Source organism: Lotus japonicus, chromosome 3, assembly GCF_012489685.1.
Source record: "Lotus japonicus ecotype B-129 chromosome 3, LjGifu_v1.2".
Lineage (NCBI taxonomy): Eukaryota > Viridiplantae > Streptophyta > Magnoliopsida > Fabales > Fabaceae > Lotus > Lotus japonicus.
In genome coordinates this window covers 13477117-13486073 of record NC_080043.1, presented here as the reverse complement: position 1 = coordinate 13486073, position 8957 = coordinate 13477117, and positions in this window count along the sequence as shown.

The following is an 8957-nucleotide window of genomic DNA, read 5'->3' as shown; positions in this document are numbered from 1 at the left end:
GTTATGTGAAAACTATAGAGTTGTATATTTAAGTAATTCCATTAGCAAGTTACTAGAATCTTTGATCAACAATGGTGTCTGGTGCATTTAATCTCATGTTCTTAGTCAGCCTTAAAACATTACAATATATCCAATGGAGAACAATTAATGGCAGCTAAAACAAAATCTTACTTACTCCACAAGAAATTATATGAAGTATTTGTCTAAAATCTCCTTCAAGAACGATAACTTTAAGTTTTCGTTATATTTGTCAAATTTTCTTTCTAAAATCTCCTTCGAGTAAAGAATAAAAGGTTATAATTCAAGCATTTGATTTTAACTTTACCCAAAGACTCATTAAAAAACTAAATATCTTATGTGGTCTAGATGGTCTGATGCAAATAAAAGATTAACTCCAAAAAATTGACGATTTCTTTTATTGATTTATAGTCTCTTTACATTTATGTTCATGCTAAACAACAACCGACCACCCCACCCCACTTACTTGCTTTCTTGCTCTGTTTTTGTGTTCTTCTAAGTGTTTACTCTTTTTTCAACTGATTAATCACCAAGTTTTTGTGGGAATAATCCTGGTGTCTTTACAACTTGTACTACATTTGGGTGATGTTAAATCTGTTGATGAAAATATATTCAAAAAGTGTGTTTTTATTGAATTTCTCATTTATGAATTTCAATTTGATGTGCTTAACGGGATGCATAGCGCACATGATGTTTTTTTTTTATGAAAGTAAGTTTTCATGAACCATGGTGAGTAACATGATCGTTAACCTAGACTTATATTACCTGAAGTCATATTTTCAGTTGGGCAATTTTTTGTCCTTTCTTTTAAACTTAGTCGGATCTAAACCGGCCGGATGACAATGAACCCTACGAGTTGATAGATTAGATTGGGCTTGTACACCCACAAGGAGCGGGGAAGAAAAATAAGGAATATTGAATTTCAAATATAATCAAGTTCCAATCTTAAAAATCAAAACCTAATTCTAAAATGGGTGCGCTTTGCATGCTTGATATGGAATGCTCATCCAACTATACTTGTGAGCTGAAAACATGCAAAGCATCATAGAGCAATGGAACCTCAACCCTTGGTTGCTCTTAGCATGATAGATTCATGATCATCTATTCATCTATCAATTGCTAATATCGATTTGCAAACTTTTTCTGCATTCAAAGGCTTGGGAGAAGAGAATATGAATATGAATCGATACCAAGAGACAAACATATTAGTCAATCTATTCTCCTGATGTCACAAACAAGATCATGTTATTTTCAAAAGACCAATATTCAAGCTAAGGGGAAAAATGGAAAGACAGAGAGAACCAATCAAATGGGCCATAGCTAGCTAAGTGGAACTTTTAGGAATTGAATGACCCAGTAGACCATTTTTTATTTCCATGACGTGGCCTGGTATAATTCCTCACTACAATGACCAACCAGAGTCGTCACTGGAAAGCCATTAGGGGTAACTTTGGGTCCAGTGGCTGTACATCACCAAAAAGACCTTTCAAAAGGCACATAAATATAGATAACAAAAGTGCAACCTGAGAGAGACAAGGAGAAAGATAGTGAAGATAAAAGGACTATAAAGAAGAGGTGGATAGAGAGATGTCAATGGCTATTAGTTTTAGTGACGGTAGCACATTTGCTGGTAGTGGAATGAATTTGAAAATCCATAAATTGGTGGACACTATTTTGTTGGTTCAAAATCAACATCCCCGGTGGCAGTTTTAGACAATCACTAAACTCTACTATAATTTATGATGAAAAAAAAAATTGTTATAAATTGCAGGTGTTGATGATGTTTGCCAATTACAACTCTCTTTTTAATTTTTTAATGTATCGTCACATCCGACAGTCGTTTGAGACTAATTTTCTCGAGGTGTGGAGATAACATTAAGTAAGTAGGTCTTTCATAATAAATCATTATCCATAAACACTGCTCAGGAATCGAATACAGGACTAAATGCTTACGAAATACAAGTAGTATCTACCAACTATCCTTGTTGGTTCAATCACAACCCTTAGAAACAGAGGCCATGGTGACGGTGTGGTGGTGAATACTTCTAAAATCTGTGATGAAGATCTAAGGGAAATTGGGTGACAGACCCACGTGACTGACCCACCACCACCTCCACTCTTCAGGTCCAGTGGGTGTCTTGGTTGGCTTCATAACAACGCTAACAGCCAAATAAATTTAACCAAAAAGAAAAAAGCCCACACACACCATTTGGACTGGGCGAGCCCCTAGAGGGGCAACGCCCAGCATGTATCCCGCCCTGAGGCGGGGCCCTGGCCTTCAGATGGGCCTTGACCTCGGAGGCCCAATTGGCCCAATAGGTAGTACCCAAGCTCTATAAATAGGAGGTAGTTATCAGGTGTAGAGGACTTTTGGCTCATTTGATGAAATAACACTCGAAATTCAGCACTCTCTCTCTCATTCTGATTCTCTCTTGGCACAATCCCTCTACCTCTAGGTACTATACCTCTCTTAAATGTTCATTCCCAGAACATTTGGCGCCGTCTGTGGGGACTGTAAACTTTCTACTCCCATTCACGTGGATTGATTGTGCATGAAGTTACCTCTGATTGTGATTAGGCAATTCTCTGGTTTTCTGATTTTGATTCTGTGACTAGTGATTGGTTTTCCGATCGAGTTTGCATCGTTTCTGGTTTGGATGGAGACTCGACGCAGGAGGCAACATCATTCACCAATGCGACAGCGGATTTCGCCGCCTCGGCGGCCTCATCGTGTGGTCCTGGATTCTCCGGTACGAACGACAGGAGTACAATCGCCTTCTCCTCCTGTACCACCACCTCCTCCATCGCCTTCACAGGTGGGATCTCTGGAGCGCTAAAAGGAGGAGTTTCAGATCGGTGGCAAGGCGGAGGGGAAAGAACAAGGTGCGTTCACGAGAGAATGACAGATCGAGATTCAGCGTGTAGAAGGGTGTTAGTTCTTCAAGGCGCATCCAGCGATGGCAGATCGGAGCAACACGGTTCAGACCGACAATGAAGAGCGTCAACAGAGGTGAAGCTTCAGATCGAGGAAGCATGTAGGCGAGGGAGAGCAGATCGGTAATGACGAAGAAAAGAACGAAGGCGAGGAATCTGTCCAGAGCACAATACATGAGGAGCAGAGCCAATCCCGAGACGTTTTTTGATGAGGCGTTGGAATTCTGGCGATCACGTTTGCTTTGGCGAGCACGTTTGCTTTGGCGAGCACGCGTTGGCTTTGGCGAGCACGTTTTGAGGTTAGGCGGCGAGCAAGTGTTGTTGGCGATGGAGTTTGGCGGCGGGAGAACGTCGCTGGCGTTGGAATCTGGCAAGCACGTTTTACTCCGGCGGTGGAATTCTGGCGGGCACGTTTTGTTTTGGCCGTGGAAGTTTGGCGAGTAAAGCGTTTGCTATGGTTAAGATCGCTGGCAACAAATTTTCCAATTCCTTCAAACTTTTCCTCCATCTTTCATTTGATTCCCTTCTCAGTTGTTGTATTTCCTAATTTTCTTATTTTGAAGTTGATATTAGAAGTTATATTGTCTTCACTGGTTTTGATTCAGACAGAGAGGAGCAAATCGGATCAAAGAGAAGGAGTGGGTGAATTGAGGCACACCATTAAAGTTTTATGAAACTTGGAAGACTCTTCCATAAGCGGTTTGTTATTGGGTGGGACAAGCTCCTGATGGCGCGATTTAGTTACAAAGTGAAACAAGTTTCACGATGAACTAAATTAGCCCCGGAAAAGCCCACGTAACCACCGGATTCATTGGCGATGTGTGGGGTACAAATTGCCCATTCTACTGAGCACCGCTTTGGTAATCCAACTGGCCATTGGAACCCAAAGCACTTTGAGTCCCGAAATGGGACGATCACACCAAGGGTGGCGACCTACCGCTAGGGTGGTGACCTCATGCCAAAGGGTGGCGACCAAACGCTATGGGTGGCGACCTGTAAGACTCAGTTTTTAGACACACAAAAGTCGCCAAAAGGGTGGCGACCTCACGCTAAGGGTGGCGACCTACCGCAAGAGGGTCGCGACCTACCGCAAGAGGATGGCGACCTACCGCTAAAGGGTTGCGACCTACCGCCAAAAATGAGGGTAGCGACCTACCGCAAGAGGGTCGCGACCTACCGCAAGAGGGTTGCGACCTACCGCCAAAAATGAGGGTAGCGACCTACCGCAAAATGGTGGCGGCCTTACGCTGAGAGTGGCGAGCAAGTCAAACTAATTTCTTATAAGGCTAAAGCAAGATGGTGATGGCGATGCGGCAAGTGAGGACACTCCTACTCCTCATGACTTGGACACAGAGTCTGGTGGACTTGTAGACTATGGCGAGTGAAGGAGCATGCGTGCTGGGTGGATCTTCTCCTAGGGACGATGCGGCGGCGACTTCAGCTTGAAGACACATTGTGCTCTCATGCTTCGAGCTCGGTGTCTTGTGGACTGGTTGAGTCCCTTCGCCATATTAGGGGACTCGCCCAGGAAGCAACTTGATCCATGAAGATGCTATGAGGGGCGGATGCGGGAGAGATTGGCGGGCCACCACGACTCCTTAATCTTGTAGGCGTTTGTACACCATCTTTCTAGGTCCCGCGTCAATCGGAGATTCATGTATTTGCGTATTTCCTTGCGCTACTGGCGGTTTGTGTTTCATTTGCGCCATGTCGGTGACCTACACGCTTTATACATCCTTTGTTGATCCCGCCAAGTAGCGTGGCTAGGTGATCTTCTAGGCGGGGAAGCTATTGCAACTAGAAGCTTGGGAATAGTTCCTGCGCGTTGGTCGAAACCGCCAGCCGAGGAACGCCGTACCAAGTGGAAAGTGGCAACGGGCGACCTGCTAGGGGAATCACAAGGGGACAGAGATTGACGGTCACATTTTGGAGACACACTTCGCTCTCCTGCTTCGAGCTTGTGGACTTGCGGACCAAGGGCGCTCGCCCTTCATCTTTTGGCTGTCAAACCCAATTATTATTGATTGTGGGAAAGCGCGAAAAGCCTCGCCACTATAAAGATCAAACACCATCGCCTGACAGGTGACACCGACAACAAAGTTCAGTCGCTCGCCGGGGTTACCGCCAGTCAATGATTGAATGATCAGCACATGACCCATGCCTGCCACCTTTTCCGCCGGCGAACGATCATACACCTGCTCCAACTTATCGCCAATACGAAGTAATCGTTCTCGCCGCTTGTGGACTAGTGGACTTGCCAGCTCGGGTTGCTCGTCAAGTCAGTGGACTGGGTAACTGAAAATGCAAGTTTCCTTTTGCTCACGCCATGTTGGCGATATAGTTTACTTCTTTTTTCTCAAGCCATGTTGGCAGTGCAGATTCTGGTGTACTGTAGGACATATGTAAAAGCATTTAAAAGACACCCTTAGCTCTCGTACCTCGAGCTCGGTGTCTTGTGGACTAGTGGACTGGGCGAGCCCCTAGAGGGGCAACGCCCAGCATGTATCCCGCCCTGAGGCGGGGCCCTGGCCTTCAGATGGGCCTTGACCTCGGAGGCCCAATTGGCCCAATAGGTAGTACCCAAGCTCTATAAATAGGAGGTAGTTATCAGGTGTAGAGGACTTTTGGCTCATTTGATGAAATAACACTCGAAATTCAGCACTTTCTCTCTCATTCTGATTCTCTCTTGGCACAATCCCTCTACCTCTAGGTACTATACCTCTCTTAAATGTTCATTCTCAGAACACCATTGCTCAATAGTCAATAGCATAAAACCATTTGGACTCGTGTCTTTTGGAGTGAGAGGTGTATTTCAGAAAGTAAAGTGGGAATTTATAATCGTTAAACATATAATATAAAAGTATCGCTTGATTATAGTAATTTGTCACTATTATTTATTTATCCCCGAAAGTTAGCTCAAGTGATAAGAGCTACGGGACATAAGAGTTTGAGAGAGAAAAGGGTGAAGGGTTTAGGGTTCGAGTCCTGAGGAGGACTAACTGACTAATATTTGTCTATAAAAAAATTATTATTTTAATAAATAAAATTTAATTTGTAGGTGGTGTGTGTATTATTCACGCAAAAGAAAACTTGGACAATCTTATGTTTTGTTTGGTTGAGGAAAGAAGGAGAGAAGAGAGAAAGTGAGAAGATAAAAGATGAGTAGAGAGAAATAAATGAGAAATAGAAGAGAAAGAGATTCAAAAGGATGACGTGACTTCTCTCTCATTTATTTGATTGAATAAAGAGTAGAAATAGAGAATAATACTTTTTTTTTTTGTGCGAGATAAAAGCCAAACGAAAAACAAACGAAACAAGGAAAACCGAGGCTAAGGCCTTAGGAACGAAACTCCAAGCGCATCCGCCAGAAGAAAACTACCCAATCCCTCTAAAGGATTATCAATGGACACCAACTCTTGATCTTAATTAGCCCCATGCTTTGCTAGAAGATCAGCACACATTTCCTTCCCAAAGAGTATGAACTAACTTCAGTCTCCAAGATCGCTCGAAGAGATCCTTGATATCCCAAATTGCTTTTATATAAAATGACATTTTTATCAAAAAAAAATATAAATATTTATAAATAAGTATGATAATGATAAAACGATAAAATGAGGAAGTGAGATAAAATTATTCTCTCCTTCATTCTCTCTTCATATGAGAAGTAAGAGATCCAAAAAGCTAAATAGCCCACCACTCTTCTCTCTCCCTATCTCTCTCCCTTATACAAATAACGATGATTTTACCCACTCTTCCAGCCCCAACAACTTCAACGATAGTTTGTTAAATCAGTTGGAGATGCTAAAATCTGATCCTGATTTTTGAATGCCCTTGGAGAAGGCTTAGTTGGAAAGAAAATTTCTTAAAAATAACAAATGGTTCCTTGTATAAGAGCAACTCCAACGCAGGTTGCTTAACCTGGTTGGAGGAAATAAGATGCGTTCCTTATTCTTGGGCTCCATTGGAGCTTGCTGAAGTGGCGTTGCTAAAAGCTAAAAGCTAAGCAACGTTGCTTAAATAAGCGACGCTCCTTAACTTGGTCCTTGCTTAAAATATTATTTTTTTCTCTTTCCATTCAGAGACAAAATCCAGTTAAAAGAAGAGGGAAACAGATTGATGAAGAGGCAACTATAACAGTATGAGAAAATCCAGAATATAGCCAAACAGAAGCAAAAATATCCAAAAGTCAAGAAATTTATTTCATAAAAGAAGGGGAGATGAGCATAAAACACAAATCGTTGAAACAAATAAAAAAAATACACAAAATACACTGTATGAGGCTTGCATGTGGCTTGCCAGTGGAGAGGATCTCGTAACTGACGGTTGGAACCTTCGATCTCTGATCTCCGATCTGGAACTTGCATGTCCTCTGAACCTGGGTTTTTGCTACCTCTGGGTTGGGAACGAAGAAGAGGCTCGATTTGTGATGGGGGCGAACAGAGAAGAGGAGGCTCGATCTGGGAAACGAGTTTCTTTCCTCGATTTGGAACTTGCATGTCCTCTGAACAGAGGAAGAAGAGGGAGGCTTCGTCGTTTTCAGAGGAGAGGAAGAGGAGGGATTTGCTTCGATCTGAGGAAGAGGAAGAGTGAGAGAGAAAGAGAATCGGTTGCAACGGTGTGAAGGAAAGGAAGAAGGAGATGAGCAGTTGCAGAGACAATTTTCTCTCGGTTGCAGAAACACCGGTTTCTATGGTTCTAGTCTTCTAGATACTTCTCTAATTTAGGTTTTATTTTCTGATTCATATTAACACAAGCAAGGTGGGCCTAGTATTATAATATTAAACTAAACCAATTCAAATTTAAGTTGTGGGCTAGTTCTGTTAAGAAAAAGTGGTGGGCTAGTTCTGTTAAGAAAAAGTGGTGGGCTAGTTCGTATTTGGGCCTTAAAAAGAACAAAATTAGTATTTGATTAATAAATTAGTAAATAAGAAGATGAATTAATATTGACAAAAAAAAGATGAATTAATTAATTACATTGAATTAATATTTAAATTTTAATGTGGAATTAAAAAATATAAATATATGGAGTATAGTGGGACCTAACTGAAAGTAAAATAAGCAACTACCACTGGAGCGAATTTTGTCTGGGTTGCTTATGAGTTGCTTAAATCTTATGTGGCAGTATGGACCCACCAGAATAGTGTTTAAGCAACCCAACTAGCAACCCTCCATTGTAGATGCTCTAAGGAACTTTGCTTTTTGAGATCTTAGATTGAAATATTGTTCTTTCTCTCACATTCATCAACTAGTATAAAAATTATAAATATAAGTAATATTGTGGGACTCAACTAAAAGTAAAATAAAAAATTACGGTTGGAGCAAAATTTGCATTAGTTCCTTATGAGTTGCTTATATCTCATGTGGTACTTTTGACCCACATGAATAGTGTTTAAGAAATCAAATTAAGGAACTATGGATGGAGTCGCTCTCAGTCTCTCGAGTCTCTTTCTCTCTTCTCAAGCCACCCTCAACCAAACAATTTGTAAGGGACTAGTCTAATAGAGTATGATAGAATCTTGTATATGACATATTGCAGGCCCCCCACTCGTCTCATTAAGTTGAAATATATGTAAATATTCTATAAATGCTATTTGAACCCGACAATTTCCTTCACCTTAACTAAAGCACCATCCCCTCACCCTAAATTGTTGATTACAAAACTAAAGTCAACTGGGATATGACAAAATATGTACCTTGATTGCCCAACATTATGGGTAGTTTATTTTTGCATGAGGAGCGTGTTAAAATTATTATATAAAATTTTTCTATAGTTGGTTATTGATACTCCCTCTGTTTCTATATATAAGTCACAAATAACTAATTCTCTTAGATTAAGAAAATTAGTTACTAGTAATAAATTTGTAAAGAAAATGATTTACTTTCCTACATTACTCTTATTTACTTTCCTATGATTTTCTCTCTCTAAGTTAATACTTCTAAAGTTTATCATCTCTTTCATATTAAATATGAGGGTGAACTTGAAAAAAATTATTTAATGCTTCCTA